Raw genomic sequence first — 9,568 nt, 5'->3', positions numbered from 1 at the left:
AAGCACTATATATATATATATATATATATGTACATACACACACACACACACACACACACACACACACATAAAGAGAGAGAGGCTTTGGAGTCAGACTTGGTTCCATTTCTGGCCCTGCTACTTACTAGCTCTATGACCTTGAAGAAGTTATCTCACTTCTCTAAGCTTCTGCTTCCTGAACTGAACAAAGATAACAGTATCTGCCTATGACTGCTTCCTATGGTTAATCGAAGCTACCCCTCACTGCATGACCAGAGGGGCTCTAGAAGTCAAACCAGCAAATTCAAATCAAAATTCAAGTACTCTATTTCTTTTGAGAATTGCCCAAAAGGCAGCTACAATATTTCTTATTTCAATTGCTCCTCTTGCCCTGGTTTCCCCCTGCATGTCCCCCAGTTTTTCACAGGTTTTCCCAAGATCGAGACCAGTGCAATCCAACAGATGATGGAAATGCTCTATAACTGCACCGCCCAAAAGAGTAGCTACTAGCTACACTTGAACAGTTAAAATGAGAAACTGAACTGTTAATTTTAAATCCCTAGAGTAAATTTAAATAGCCACATGTGACTAGGGACTACCACATTGGCCACTTCAGTTCTAGATCTGGCTCTTCTCTTCTCCGAGAATCATTGGCCATCACAGTCAGTTCCAAACAGAGCTACCCAGCTGTGCCTGGCAACAGGCCCTCTGCTGCTCACGTCTCCGCACACTGGTGGGTCCCAGGTAAAGCTGAGCTTTGACTTCTGGACTTCCGCTGGGCTCTCCCTTCTGTCACAGCCCCATCATTTCCCCTTCAGCCTGGTTTGCCAACCCGCCCTTCGCTCACCACTCTCCTTGGGCCACCAGGGCTGGTCAGCCACCCGCCTCTTCATTCTCACCGCTGCCTTCCTCCAGGCCTCCTCCCCTCGCCTGTTACATCAAAAGCCTCCCAATGAGAGAGCTTCCTGCTTCTCCTGACGCGATCTGCCAGTTTTATCTCTGGACTTGGCCAGGTTAAAATCTGATTTCATCTCTCCCTGCTCTAAAACTTCCAGTATTACACCACTGCCTGCAGGTGAAGGTCCAAAGCTGGTTGCACTGGCACAGGAGAGGCCCTTTGCAAACTGGTCCTGCGCTCTCTCCCCATCTGCCACCTGGAGACAGCCGATTTAATAAACAGACAGGTTCCCCGTGCACGTCGCCCTCACTCTGACTTCTGGACCCCTCTCCTCAAAGTCCAGCCTCAACTCCTCCACCACCAAGCTCTCCACGACCACACTAGCCCTCGGCAGTCATTTCTCTCAATTCTGAAGGCCTTCCAGTCTGTATGACTTGTCTAGCATTTTAAGGGTCATTTGAGTGTTTCTGGAAAAGCCATGGGGTTTTGGAATAAAATGACCTGGCCATTTTACCGGCTGCATCCATAACCTCACAGGAAACCTCAAGCAAACTACTTCATTTGTTTCCTCATTTGTAAAATGATGATAACACCACTACACTTGGAGAGAGGCCAAAAGAATAAACAAATGAAATTCTAAACAGGTCAAGAACCTCGCACCATGCCAGGTACACAGCACATACGCAGGAATGGTTAGTTCTCTTCCCTCTGCCTTGCCGCTCCTCATCCCCCTCAGCCTTGACAATGACGATGCTCATTTACCGAGTCCCCTCTAATATGAGTAGCTAGGCTTGCACTACATGCTTCATGTGTTATTTCTGATTATTGGCCTCATTTTACAAATAAGGATACTGAGGTCCAGAAAGGGAGCAGACATGCCCAGCGACACAGAGCTAGCCCAGGAAACAGCACCGTTGACATTAACAGTCAGAACTCCACAGCCTCCCTTTTGCCAACATGAGCACAACATCTTCAATGAAACTATGAACTCTTAGGAGTAAGTACTACATGGAGAGAAGGATTAAGTCGGTCTGGATGACAAAGCAAAAGTACCACCCTGGTCTGCACAGGCTGTGTGTGTGTATGGCTGTCACTAGTGGGTGACAATCATATCCTGCCCCTTTCTGAGCATCTACTAGATAAGTCTAGGAGGTGGTGTCTCTATCTCCTAAGTCACCGGCCCTGGCATTCCATTTCCAGCACACTTGAAGACCCTGCAAAACCATGTGAGCAAATTACTCGGCAGTTCCCATAGGCAGGATTAACGCTTCTTGATGCTGGGTACACACCACCAGGGGGCCGTCCCACGGCCTCTCTGAGTCTAAGACAAGGCAACACACACTAGCAAGAGATTCATTCACTTTACAAGGAATCAGAGCCATCCCGACCTAATTACCCAGACCCAAAGTCAGACTGTGTTAACAATGACAATGATAGTAATATCACCATGAATAATATTAATCGCAAATACTTAAGGCTTACTGCATGTCAGGCATGGTTTTAACCTCCGTATGTATACTTAATCTTCACAACTCCTCCATGAGGTAGATGGCATTATTATCTCCACTGTACAGACTGAGATAAACACAGAGAGGGTAAGTAACCTGCCCAAGAACACACAGCTAATAAACAGTACAGCCAGGATTCAAACCCAGGGAATATGGGTCAAGAGTCTGTGCAGTTAATCAAAAACTATACTATCAGAAAAGGTGACATGCAGAAAGCATTTCTGGCAGGGGAAATAATTCCAGTGCAGAGACATGGCATCATGATATGCTCAGAAATAAGTCATAACAAGTAGTATAAATAAGTAGACATGCAAGGTTTTGTTTGAGAAGCATCACGGGATACAAAAGAAGAGTGTTAGGGTTAGGGCTCAAGCATTAGATTCAAACAGATGACCTGAATTCTATTCTCACAGTCACTTACCCTCTCTGAGCCTTAGTCTCTCCATGTGAAAAATGGACATCCTCTTACAGAACTTTTCTGTGCACTGGGTAAGGCCCATAGTGTTTACTAAATGTTAACTGCCAGTGATAATAATAGTTATAATAGTAATCGATTTTTATGTATAACTATAATTTTATTGTTTTAATTTATTAGGAATAGGTTTTTATTATATGTATTAAGGCCAAACTGTAAGACTTTGAATGCCATGTGGAGTTTGGATTTGACTCTTATGACCAAAGGGAACGAAATACATAGCACACACAGGGCAGAGAACTCTTGAGAGAAGCCCATAGCCCAGGGCACCCAGCATTATCCTATTCCAACATGGCAACCAACCCAAACAGTTCTGTTACTTTTTTGAAAATCAAATAGCCATGCTTCTTAGTCCTTTCCTTCCTTTCTGTCTTCCTTCCTTTAAAAAAAAAAAAACATTTCCCACTATCTCATGGCTTTAGAAAAAAGCACCATAGACTTTAACAATTCACGTAAGCAGAGGCATCTCTAAAAACACATCCCAGGCCCCACAAACCTGTAAGCCCTGGTCCCAAAATCCAATTTGCCCCCTGTGCAAATCCAACTTGAGCTCTTGTTGTTGTTTAGTCACTCAGTCGTGTCCGACTCTTTGAGGCCCCATGGACTGTAGCCCACCAGGCTCCTCCGTCCATGAGATTTCCCAGGCAAGAATACTGTAGTGAGTTGCCTTCTCCTTCTCCAGGGGATCTTCCTGATCCAGGCATAGAACCTGCATCTCCTACACTGGCAGGTGGATTCTTTACCCCTGAGTCACCAGGGAAGCCCCCAATTTAGGTTAGCAAGGACTAAATAAACATCACTAGCTTAGCTTCTGAGCAAAGACTACAACCGTGCAATTACTTTTCAGCCACAAGTTATAATGGTCACAGGCTACTGGAGAGATGACTTGACTTTTTCCTCCAGGCTCTCTCTTTGCTGGCCTTCTGTGAACTGTCTGTGGTCTGGTGATAAAACCGAAAGAGAAGTGGGCAAAAGCAAACCAGGAAGGGGTTGAGGGGTGGAAAGAAGTGCAGAACCCGCTTAAAGAGGAAGGGGGCAGGCATCCTTCAGGCAACAAAGCACTGGAGCTGGAACGGTTCAGGTCTCAAAGACAACAGACATTTTTTGAGCACCTACTGATATACAAGGCATTGGGCTGGCATTCGGGGAGGAGACAGGATGCAAAATGCTAAGAGTAGCACGTTCGAGCTTGTACAAATGCAGATGAATGAACAGCCAACGAAGATGAAAAAACACAGAAATAATAAGCAATCAGGTCTGAAGTAAGAGGAAATGAAGGTGAGTTGGGGACGATAAGGCTCGACAGAGGGGCTGAGGCCAGGCCTGCAGGACTTAGATGTCCCACTAAAGAATCTGAACTTTATTCTGCAGGCTACAGGGAGTGATGCAGCATTCAAGTTCACAAACAAAACAGCAGGGCGTGATAAAAGTTACCCTCTTCAGCAATACATGAACCGTGAAATTCCAGATGTTCAAGCTGGTTTTAGAAAAGGCAGAGGAACCAGAGATCAAATTGCCAACATCTGCTGGATCATTGAAAACGCAAGAGAGTTCCAGAAAAACATCTATTTCTGCTTTATTGACTATGCCAAAGCCTTTGACTGTGTGGATCACAATAAACTGTGGAAAATTCTGAAAGAGATGGGAATACCAGACCACCTGACCTGCCTCTTAAGAAATTTGTATGCAGGTCAGGAAGCAACAGTTAGAACTGGACATGGAACAACAGACTGGTTCCAAATAGGAAAAGGAGTACGTCAAAGCTGTATACTGTCACCCTGCTTATTTAACTTCTATGTAGAGTACATCATGAGAAACACTGGGCTGGAAGAAGCACAAGCTGGAATCAAGATTGCTGGGAGAAATATCAATAACCTCAGCTATGCAGATGACACCACCCTTATGGAAGAAAGTGAAGAGGAACTAAAAAACCTCTTGATGAAAGTGAAAGAGGAGGGTGAAAAAGTTGGCTTAAAGCTCAACATTCAGAAAAGGAAGATCACGGCATCTGGTCCCACCACTTCATGGGAAATAGATGGGGAAACAGTGTCAGACTTTATTTTTGGGGGCTCCAAAATCACTGCAGATGGTGACTGCAGCCATGAAATTAAAAGACGCTTACTCCTTAGAAGGAAAGTTATGACCAACCTAGACAGCATATTCAAAAGCAGAGACATTACTTTGCCAACAAAGGTCCGTCTAGTCAAGGCTATGGTTTTTCCAGAAGTCATGCATGGATGTGAGAGTTGGACTGTGAAGAAAGCTGAGTGCCGAAGAATTGATGCTTTTGAACTGTGGTGTTGGAGAAGACTCTTGAGAGTCCCTTGGACTGCAAGGAGATCCAACCAGTCCATTCTGAAGGAGATCAGCCCTGGGATTTCTTTGGAAGGAATGATGCTAAAGCTGAAACTCCAGTGCTTTGGCCACCCCATGCAAAGAGTTGACTCATTGGAAAAGACTCTGATGCTGGGAGGGATTGGGGGCAGGAGGAGAAGGGGACGACAGAGGATGAGATGGCTGGATGGCATCACTGACTCGATGGACGTGAGTCTGAGTGAACTCCAGGAGTTGGTGATGGACGGGGAGGCCTGACGTGCTGTGATTCACGGGGTCACAAAGAGTTGGACATGACTGAGCGACTGAACTGAACTGAACTGAACTGAGGGCAAGCCCCAGGGGGAGGAGGAGACCTAGGGGAAGACTTGTAGAGACAGCACTGCACTAGTTCAAGTGAGAGGGTACCAACGTGAACTACAGGGACTTAATCTCTTTAATTTTCAAAAGATTTTTAAATTGCAGGGAAAAAATGGACCAAATGTGGTTATTAGACATGGGGAGGGAAGAGTCAAGGATGACTGAGGTTTTTAGTGATTGTATTGACAGAAAAGAAACTGGAGGAAGGAAAGGAGTAAAGAAGAGAATGAATATGGAACTTGGAACAAGCCAGCCTAGGAAAGGCCCTGAGGAGTGCAGCCAGTTTCTAAGCTCTTGGAGGTGGGCATCTGCAAATCCTAAACGGGTTTCCCAGAGGAAGCACCCCCCATGCCCCCCCGCCAAATTTTAATTTCTTCAGTCCTATGAGACCTTCTAGGAGGCAAACTCACTCCTATCTTACAGAGGGACGAGAGGAAAGTCAGAGGTATGTCCAATGTGATACTAACATGCAGTAGGAAAAATAAAAATTAAAGTAGGCCACGTAGACATACACTTTGCTCAAATCCTCAGCCTTCATTTTGGAGCTTTAGTTCACATTTGCACCACTGGTAAAATCTACAAGTTTGTTACAGTAGATTTGAAGCAGCAAACAAAACAAGCAAGCTAGTGAGCGTCTATGTTTCCAGGCTGTCTTTCCTCTAGTAAATATTGATGCCTCCCTCTTCCTGAACCTTCTGTCCCTGAGGACTTTCCTGTGCAAAGCACCCCTTCTAAGGGAATGTTTGTGGGTCATCTGCTTGCTCCATGCTCCCACTGTAAAATTCCACAACAACCTGTTTCCTGAAGGAGAGAAAAGTCTTCAGGGGGTTCTCCTGTTCAAGAAACAAACACAAGGAAATGGAGAAGGGAACAACACAAGAAGGAAGAAAAAGGAACACAGTTCTCTTTTGTTTAAAGAAACAAAGTGAGCCCAATTAATTTGCTTAGGAGCCAGCAGAGCTTCCCACAAAGGTGGAGATGATGGGCAAGAGTTCTACGTGTAAGATAAACATCTAGGAAAATTCATTTTCTGTGCTAAAAGGGTATGTCAGTCACACAGATTTTATTTATTAAGAGGAGGAGGAGCAGGGCGACTGACTGACCCCAGGGGCTGTTTTTCCAACATTCTCACTGGCTTCTACCCTAGTAATCTAGGTTACCCTTTATGCTACCCTGAGTTATAAATAGCATTCATTTCCTTTCTCAGGCCACACAGACTTCAATGCTTTATTTCCTGGGTCCAGGGGAAAAAATACCCATAGCACATCTCATTCTGAATTTGAGTTACTACAAAGCCATCTCGTTTTGAATCAACCATGGAATCAGAAAACCACTTCAGAACTCTGCAATGAGTCTGTTGTTACCATTTCATTAAATTAGCCCAGAACAACCCCAATGGGACTTCTGAGTGGCTGCTTCCTCTCAAGCCCATAGCTCAGAGTCCTCCAGAACACAGCTCCAGGTCTTTGAGTGTGTGTAGGATGAGGCAGGTGAATATTTTACACAATGACAGGGTGAGCACTGAGTCAGAGGCAGATTCCCCAAGGGGTTTTCTTGATAAAAGCATCTTCAGTTGGCTAAACAGAAACAGGAAGGTATTTCTCTTTCTTTTTAAGAAAAAAAAAAGCTACACCACAGAGCAGTTAACTAAGTGAAGAAGCAGAAAGATCCCCTACTTACAACAGCTACTTGTCTGGGACCCATGCAAGGTCTTGGCACCTGAAGAAGCCAAGAGAATCAGATGAACAGGCTGTCACTCAACAAGAAGGCTTATATCTCACTTCCACATCATAACTTAGCTCAAAGATCCTGGTTTGAACCTGAGAACACTGACCCCAAACGAAAACTAGCAGCATTTCACTTTTCTGCAACCTCTACCAAGTTTAGCCTGACACTCCTGAATGCAGGAAAGACAAATCCAAGGGGGAAAAAATGGACATTTTGGAGAGATGCAGCCAAGTGAGATGTTTCCTTTCTCTACCAAAACAAAGGCAGAGAGTGAAAATCAGATTCACTTTGCCCCCCAAATAGCCAGACCTTGACTAGCCCAACAAGGTCCCCCTCCTGCTGAACCGACCCCACACTCACTCACCTCTGTGAATCATCAGATCCCTCTGACACTGTCAGCTCCCTGGAGAAGCCCTGTTTCTCCTGATGCATATCACACACAGCATTTTAAAGCAATGCTCGGGTTGGTTCCCGAAGCCATCAGGAAGTGGGTATTTTGATTACACGCATATTGGAAGCACCAAATTCCCTATCTGTTTCCCGCTGAGTCTGGACTGTCTGGGACATTCAGAGGCGGCCCCAAGGGTTCCCCCTACTTGTTGTAGATGACAGGACTCTCCTCTGAGACCTCTGAGACCAAAGAACTCTGCAAACACGCTACCCAAACAGAACTAGAGGTCCGCGGCCATTTCTTACCAATTGTAACATGAGCAACTTACCATTTAATAGTGTAATCCCATTTATTGTAGGGATTATGACAGGGACAAATAATTTCAGATTAAAAAGAAACCAGCACCTTGACAGTAACTCTTCACCAGCATGCAGCTAGTTTGGGATTTTTGAAAGATCACAAAAGAGTCTGAGATCCGTTTGCATTCACGACCCCACAGCAGATAACTGCTTCAGAGCCATCCCGACTCCTCACAGAAGACCTCCCTCCATTCAAGAGATGAAGCGCTTCAACAGGATCCGGGCCGAAAAGACAGAACCCACCTCTTTCTGCTGCCATCGGGCCTGTCTTCTGTCTGGATGCTGGCAGCCTCTTTCCAAGGGGTCAGGGAAGGATATGTTCTTAATCTTAAATTCTCACCTGTCCCAGTACCAGAGCCCAGAATGTCATGGAAACTGATGCAAAAGCTGTCTCAAGATCAGCACTTCATAACTGAGATAAGCCCATGAGACGCAAACTACCAGCACCATAGGGTGCTGTGACCGCGTCTTGCGGCGGCTGCAAAGAAGGTAAAGAAGGAGCGCGGAGGAAGTCCTCTGCTCGCTTCGTTTCCTTTCATTTTACAAACTTGTGCAATGTGTTATTCCCCCCCGCCCCTCACAGTTTCCAAGCCTGGTGAGAGCAAGTGGAGTGCCGGCCCACGCTTACACAGGCACTTGACAGTTCTCTAGCAAGTGGCTGAGAAATGGGACACAAGTGGGTACTCACGGTCATGCCAAAGCTTGGACGTAACAGGAGCTGCACGGGCACACCCAGGAATAAAACATACCAGGGAGCCCCGGACAGAAAATCCAGGAGCTGAACAAAAAATACCTCCTCCCAAAGCACCAGACTGACCCAAATTTCAGCCGGGGGCCTCTCACTCTCCAAAAGACAATCTCCTGCTCAACAATCGGCCTTTTGTGCTGCACAGCCTTATCCAGCAAGGGCTGGGTGGGAAAAAAAAAAAAACAACTAGTCTCTTTTACCTGTAACCTCACCGTGGCCTCCAGGCCCAAGGTGGACAGGGCTCTCCTGGACTCCCGGTCTGCGCAGAGTCCAATCTCTCAGAGGGGCTGAGGACCGACAGGAGAGCCAGGCAGCCCCAGTACACACACCAGTGCTCACCCAAAGGAACGCTGTGTGATAGGGAGTGCATCCCCAACACAAGTCAGACTCGAACGTCAGGATGGAGAAACTGAAGCTCAGAGAGGGGCAGCCACCTGCCCCGGGTCACACAGCGAAGCAAGAACAGAGCTTTACTACAATCACAATCCCGACCTCGGGATTCCTGAATACCCCCACTGGCCCGCGCCTGCCCTCATCACGGAGGGCTGAGAACTAACATCCCCAGAGCCCTTCGGACCCAATGTCCCCGCCTCCGTGGGCCAGGACCTTGGTCTTCGCCCCAGGCGTTCGTCGGACAACCCCTCAGACCCCGCCCGCCCGAGGGCCAAGCCCGCCACCACCCCCGGCTCAAAGCCCCAGCCCAGCTTCTCACCTCCCGCCAGACCTGCAGAGTCGCGCTCCCGAGAGCCTGCGGCGGCGGACATTTCCCTGCCAGCTTCCCCAAGCTC

At 46.7% G+C, this 9,568-nt stretch overlaps 1 protein-coding gene across 1 annotated transcript in view; it reads right to left on the bottom strand.

The window, feature by feature from the left end:
* Positions 1-9,568, bottom strand: part of INPP5B (inositol polyphosphate-5-phosphatase, 75kDa) — a 55,968-nt gene that overhangs the window by 36,234 nt on the left and 10,166 nt on the right. The gene's annotated exons all lie outside the window — the stretch shown is intronic.

Source organism: Bison bison, unplaced genomic scaffold (genome assembly GCF_000754665.1).
Source record: "Bison bison bison isolate TAMUID 2011002044 unplaced genomic scaffold, Bison_UMD1.0 scf7180017864484, whole genome shotgun sequence".
Lineage (NCBI taxonomy): Eukaryota > Metazoa > Chordata > Mammalia > Artiodactyla > Bovidae > Bison > Bison bison.
This window is presented reverse-complemented; position numbering and strand designations above follow the sequence as displayed.